The 5,830-nt window shown below is 32.9% G+C and overlaps 1 long non-coding RNA gene across 3 annotated transcripts; it reads right to left on the bottom strand.

Moving 5' to 3' along the window:
* Positions 1 to 1,554: 1,554 nt before the first annotated feature.
* On the bottom strand, positions 1,555 to 5,488 carry LOC132617446 (uncharacterized). Of its 3 annotated transcripts, XR_009573734.1 has the most exons (5): positions 4,295 to 5,488; positions 4,055 to 4,140; positions 3,609 to 3,692; positions 2,707 to 3,025; positions 1,555 to 1,830 (listed from the first exon to the last, which is right to left on the bottom strand). It is a non-coding gene; the product is annotated as an uncharacterized LOC132617446 (long non-coding RNA). The 3 variants fall into 3 exon arrangements; XR_009573732.1 differs by having other exon boundaries at positions 1,555 to 3,025; positions 4,295 to 5,482; XR_009573733.1 differs by having other exon boundaries at positions 1,555 to 3,025; positions 3,614 to 3,692; positions 4,295 to 5,482.
* Positions 5,489 to 5,830: the final 342 nt, after the last annotated feature.

Genomic DNA, 5,830 nt, shown 5'->3' with positions numbered 1-5,830 from the left:
AGTCAATGATTAGTTAGGATATATCCTAAATCATTTTTTTTTTAATTTCTGGCTAAGTCTCTTCAAATAATTAAATTGACTAAATATGCTGTGTATTCACGAGATGCAGCTAAGTACCCAAAACTTTGTATTCCCTAAGGAGTCATTTGGTTTGAAGACAAGTATGGTTGGGATTAGTTATGCCGAAATTAGTTATTTTAATATTAGTTATATTGGAATTAGTTATCCTGGTATTATTTTCTATTCACTGTTTGGTATATATTATTAGAAATAACATGAATTGCCTTTTTAAGAAGAAGTTGTTTGTTTACAAAAATACCCTCCACCCTATTTAGCTTAAAATGCCTAAAATTTCCCCTCAGGCCTATTTTAGTCAATTTCCCAATTTTATCTTGGGATAAGTTATCTCAGGATTATTATTCCACCCTCTGATGGGTATAAGTTATACCGGTACTATTTTTAATGCTGGGATAACTTGTCCCAGAATTATCAACCAAACAAGTGATAAGATGATACTAAATTTTTATCCCAAAACTATTTTTGCTTATAATTCATACTAAACATTCCCTTAAAAGACGGGATTCGGGAGAAAGTACAAAGGAAAAGAAGACAACGAAATAGAAATGTTATTGAATGGCAAAAAAAAAAAAAAAAAGGCATAGAAACAGCAAGGAAAAAAAAAGATGTCGGTGCATATATCGTAAAGAATAAGTCAAGAACAGCTAAAAAAAAAAGGGGGAAACAAAAAAGTCTAAGAGCAACTAATGATCCAATTAATTTCACATATGATAACTATACGTATGAATTGCTTAAAAGTTAAAAGTACAAATGATCGATGGGTCAAATTTTTGGCACAATATGATGAGGCGTGGCTCGTTACCTCATTGCTTTACCACTCCGGGAATTTTTTTATAATGCGTGGGTACACCTATTATGTGGCGGACAAAAGTTGTATGTGGCTTCATTCTTTACCAAGTAGATTTTATGGGTCCCACTTCCAGAAAATTGGGCAAAAGTCCCAACTCTGCCTTCTTTCTCTCCTTTTCCAATTTTTATTTCTTTTTATTTTGGTTGTTTCCTCAACTTAATATTTTAAATTTAGTGGAACTCAATAGATCGCCTAACCTGGCCAAGAATGAGAGGAGCCTCATCCAACTTTTATCTGCCACATAATAGGTGTACCTTACACATTGTAAAAAAAATCGTGGATTCGATATGTTCGGAAAAAAAGAAAAAAGACTATCACCTTCATTGGTTATTTTAAACCAATCTTTGCACCAACAATTCCTATTTGCAAAGAGGTATTAGTGTTTTATATAGTCTTGTTCTTAAACACTAGTCTTAATGACGTAATTTTATTTCAATTTCTCTTTACTTTGATAGTAACTTTTTTCCTTTATGTCTTAGTTCTAGAGTGATTAGATATTTATGCCCGTGCGTATAGTAAGGACGTTTATGTAAAAAAAGATTTACATAAAAAGTTATGTGCACACGCAACCATCGAGACTCAGCCTGCTAAAACATCTATAAGCTCCGTTTTTGTGTAAGGGAATATACAACCCAAAGCAACTTCAAATTAAATATCAACTCAAATCATAAAAATAGAAACGAAACCAAATCTTAACATAAGTCAAATAACGTCCACCAATAAAAGAACAGAAACCATGAAAGTTTATTCAAAGAAGCTCTTAGGATCATTCTGTTACTACAAACTATCATTTTCATCTGTTGGATTTCACCAACTCTTTTTGGTTGGTTCAATAAATTAAGAGTTGCACAGTAGTCCTTATAAGAATGCTGATTTGTACAAAAATATATTCGAATCTTCACCTGCAGTAAAGAAGTGGCAAATTTAGAAGGGGGAGGGGAAGGAATTCTAAGTGATGAAATACATTTCAAAATTTAGGAAAGACAAAGGAATTCAAAATAATCTTATAAAGAAGGAACCGATCCTTCATCATATCCTTTCATAGAATGAATGAACTTCTCCCATATATAAGTGTGAGAGACAGGAACATAGAGCCATAGAACTCCCATTAAAACATCTTTGGTTTCTTTCATATCCACAAAACACATGCGACATAAGGTTTTCTAAGTCTTACTCCAAACGTAAAATGTACCCAGTAAACGAAATTGTAAGACCCGTGACGTAATCAATCATCTAAGACATTATATGGGACATCTACATCAATTATTTCTTTCTTATAAAATATTTCAAGAACCAACACTGGAAAAATGGGAGAAACTTGTCTGGACTGTCATAGTTCTAGAAGATCTTTTGGCAGTATCAACTTTAAGTAGTAATATATCTTGTTTCAATTGTGGAATTCTTTTAACCAGGTTCTCTTGTGGGACTTTAGCCACGAAGCTCTGATTACTCTGTTTAAGCGTCTTGCATTCACTATTTCACTCCCTTACTGTTGCAACAAATTAATTGAAGAATATAATATTCTCAGTAAACCTTGACAGTTCCATATAGCTCAAAGTAAGCTACTGTGCAAAGTCTTGCTACATTTTATGTTCCACCACCAAAATAAGAAAGAAGCTAGCAAAGACAATTTCTTCCCATTTAAATCAAATAAAAAATTGTTCAAAGGAAATGATCTTCTACGCTAGATCAAATCCATAAAAATATTGCATGTTCCGTCCTAAATAATTAAGCAGAATAAGAAAGCCAATGTGCAAAGGCCTTGGATTATGACTAACATTGTGACATGACTGAGTTAATACACCAAAAGATGTTGCTTCCTGTGCGGCCTGCTAATTTAATATTTCTTCCTAAAGCAAAAACATATGCACACACACATATCATAGATTATGAAGTTAATTTTCATTTGAGGGAGAAATAGAAGCAAAGCTTAAAAGAAGTAGAAAAAACTAAACCATGAAGATAGTTCTGATTTTACGTAATTAGTCATCATGGTTGGGCAATGCTACATTATTGGGGCATATTTGTTGTCCTCATTGTGCAACTATTACTGACCTAATTCCAAGAATAGATCATGCAGCTGTAACTGATTTTCACCTGCAAGAAGAGTGCGGATTATCAATGCTACTCATCTAATTAAGGATAACCATAGATCTAATCTAAAAAGGGAAGTTACTCCCTCCATACTCTCTTTGTCCTTCCTTCCCATCATTTTTAGTTTCATTTTAGTAACAAATTGAGAATTCTTCAACCCTTTATTGAATTCTCAAGTTTAATTAAACAATCAAGATATAATAAGAAAAAAGAGGAAAGGAAATAAGAATATAGAAAAGTCACGCTCACCTAGAACTGCTATATTGTCTTTTCAATTGACTTGTTGAAGTGTTAAGTGGTGAATGAAGCTCAGTGAGTTCATTAGAGAAGAAGGTAGACTAAAGTCATTTATCTTAACACTTACAGAAATAATAGAAATATATGAATGTGAAAGCATAAATATGGAACATAGAGAACAACTATTTTGATTAAAGAGAAAGGTCTGGTGATTTCAGGATGGGAAAACAAATTCCACCTATTTGTTAAGTTACCACATCCGTAATAGTGGTAGCACTAAGTCAGCTAGGCAACAACAAAATTCTTATGAAAAAACTACTTAAAAAGATGGAACCATAGTCTGCATTACCTTACCATCAACAAAATTTGCCTTGACTGATTTTGAAGCATTCCTTAAATGTCAATTCTTAAAATGTTGGCAAATTTCTCCCACCTAATTACATGCACAATCAAAAAGATTTCACGATTAAATTAATTGTTGTAATAGAAAAAGCACAACAGAAAAGGCATCATAGCTATGCAACTCTTTAAGAGGTTCTTAAACATGATAAAAACATGTAATTGTTGTTGAGTTAATTCAATCATGAATACATATGCAAGCAGCAAAATGGCAGCCACGAAAGAAGTCCGCGCCAGTTTGGATTGAATATGACTTTCTCTGTTTATTTAGATAAACAGTAGTGATACGACAATAGTTATATAAGCTAATTAAATCCATTTAAAACAAATGTTCATTTAACAAATATATGATTATTCAGTAATTCAGTCCAATAGAAGTAAGTATAATAGAAGTACCTTTGGATCGCCGGAGGATAGATCAAAAAATATATCCAGTACCTGAGGCATATTGTCAAACATCTTTGCTGCATCAAACTTCTACCCTAAATTTTTAAAGAAAAATGCTCAGAAAAAAAGGGAACCAACATGTAGAAATTCTATTACCAAAATCCAAGGCCCAAAGATGGAGCAAGTGAAGCAAATGCACAAGATAGGTAAGAGAAAGAACAAAGTAGTTGTTCAAGATGGAAGACTTACTTTCTCTATAGCCCCTTTTCTTCAATCAATGCATGTACGAAATTGGTTAAAAGAATAACAAATGCCACAGGAATTTTAAGAATAGCTACAAAAAAAATCTGGTAATTAACTTCTCCGGGAGTCGGTAGTAATGAATTGACATAGCTACATCCCTAAAACAGCACGAAAATGCACCCATCTCTAAACGTCGAGACATCTCAGATAACCCAGTCATTCGAAGCTCTGGTAAAAGTTGAAGGCAATAGAAAATTTCTAAACAGTACTGTAAACTTCTCCGACAGAGGAGGACTCGGTAAAAACTGCAGTGCACGTGTTACACAAAATGCAGACCACGTGTTTTCCTGGAGAAGAATGATGACTAATTACCAATTTATCCCTAAATGAACTCATAATTACCAAAATACCCTTGTTCGTCCCTTTTCGTACACCTTAAAGTCCCATTTCTAACCACTTCATCTATGTCTTGAAATTATCTCAAGGATATATGGTTACTTCACATGTTCAGATGCTCTCGATGACAGGAGTGTCCTGATCAAAGAGGGTTAGATAATTGAAATGTATCAAATTTGGGCAACAATTAGCCATGGATCCCACAGCACTGAACCATAGAACATGACTCAATTCCCTCAAGACCACAAAAGTACTCTTTGATCTAATCAATATTCAACTTGAAAATGCACCAAAAAAGGTTAATATTTGATGACTGTTAGTAGGTTCCTCCACACAAACAAAAACCAACTTCCAATTACCAAAGTACTCTCTGATCTGATAAAATTCAACCTCAAGATAAACTAAAATACAATCTTCAATTACTCTTGCTGAGTTCACAAAAAAAATGATCTGAATCAAGAATCAACCTCAAAAAACACAAAAGTACAATCTTTGATGCTTCTAAGATTGCTATGAACCCCAAATTCCTGAAAATCAGCATAATAGCCATACAAAATTCTACAATAAACTACAAATCAAAAGCAGTGGAATAAAATACCCAAAAAAAAAAAAGAGTATTTTTTTATTACTATACGTCGGAAATATAGCAACACTGGGGGAAAACTCGAACCAAAGCACGATAATCTGAATTGAGGAGCAATTGAGGAGCAGTATGAGGGTAGAAGTAGAGAAGGAGAATTTGAGAGAAAATTTGATCGGTATTTTTTTTTTCTAGAATAAGGGAGAAGAATGTATATACAGAGTAAGTTGAGTTCCAAATTTGCCCAAACAAACATTAAAAATACATTTTTGCCCTTGTTCGGCCTTCCAAATTCCCATTTCTATATATTAGTATCAGTATTATGATATCAAAGTCTATAAAGTTTAATAATTTATATATTTCTCACCTCTGAACTTTTCTTTTGTTCAATTGGTCTCTTGTAATGACATAATATCAACTCTTCTAATTTAATTGACTTTCCTGTCAACTCATTTATGTTTCAACATCAGCTTGAATCTAATGAAACTTTTTACTTACTAAGGTTCCAATGTAATTCGTCATAATTTTGACTATTTTAATTTAATGCAATTGTAACCCGTCTTAAT

Source organism: Lycium barbarum, chromosome 11 (genome assembly GCF_019175385.1).
Source record: "Lycium barbarum isolate Lr01 chromosome 11, ASM1917538v2, whole genome shotgun sequence".
NCBI lineage: Eukaryota > Viridiplantae > Streptophyta > Magnoliopsida > Solanales > Solanaceae > Lycium > Lycium barbarum.
This window is presented reverse-complemented; position numbering and strand designations above follow the sequence as displayed.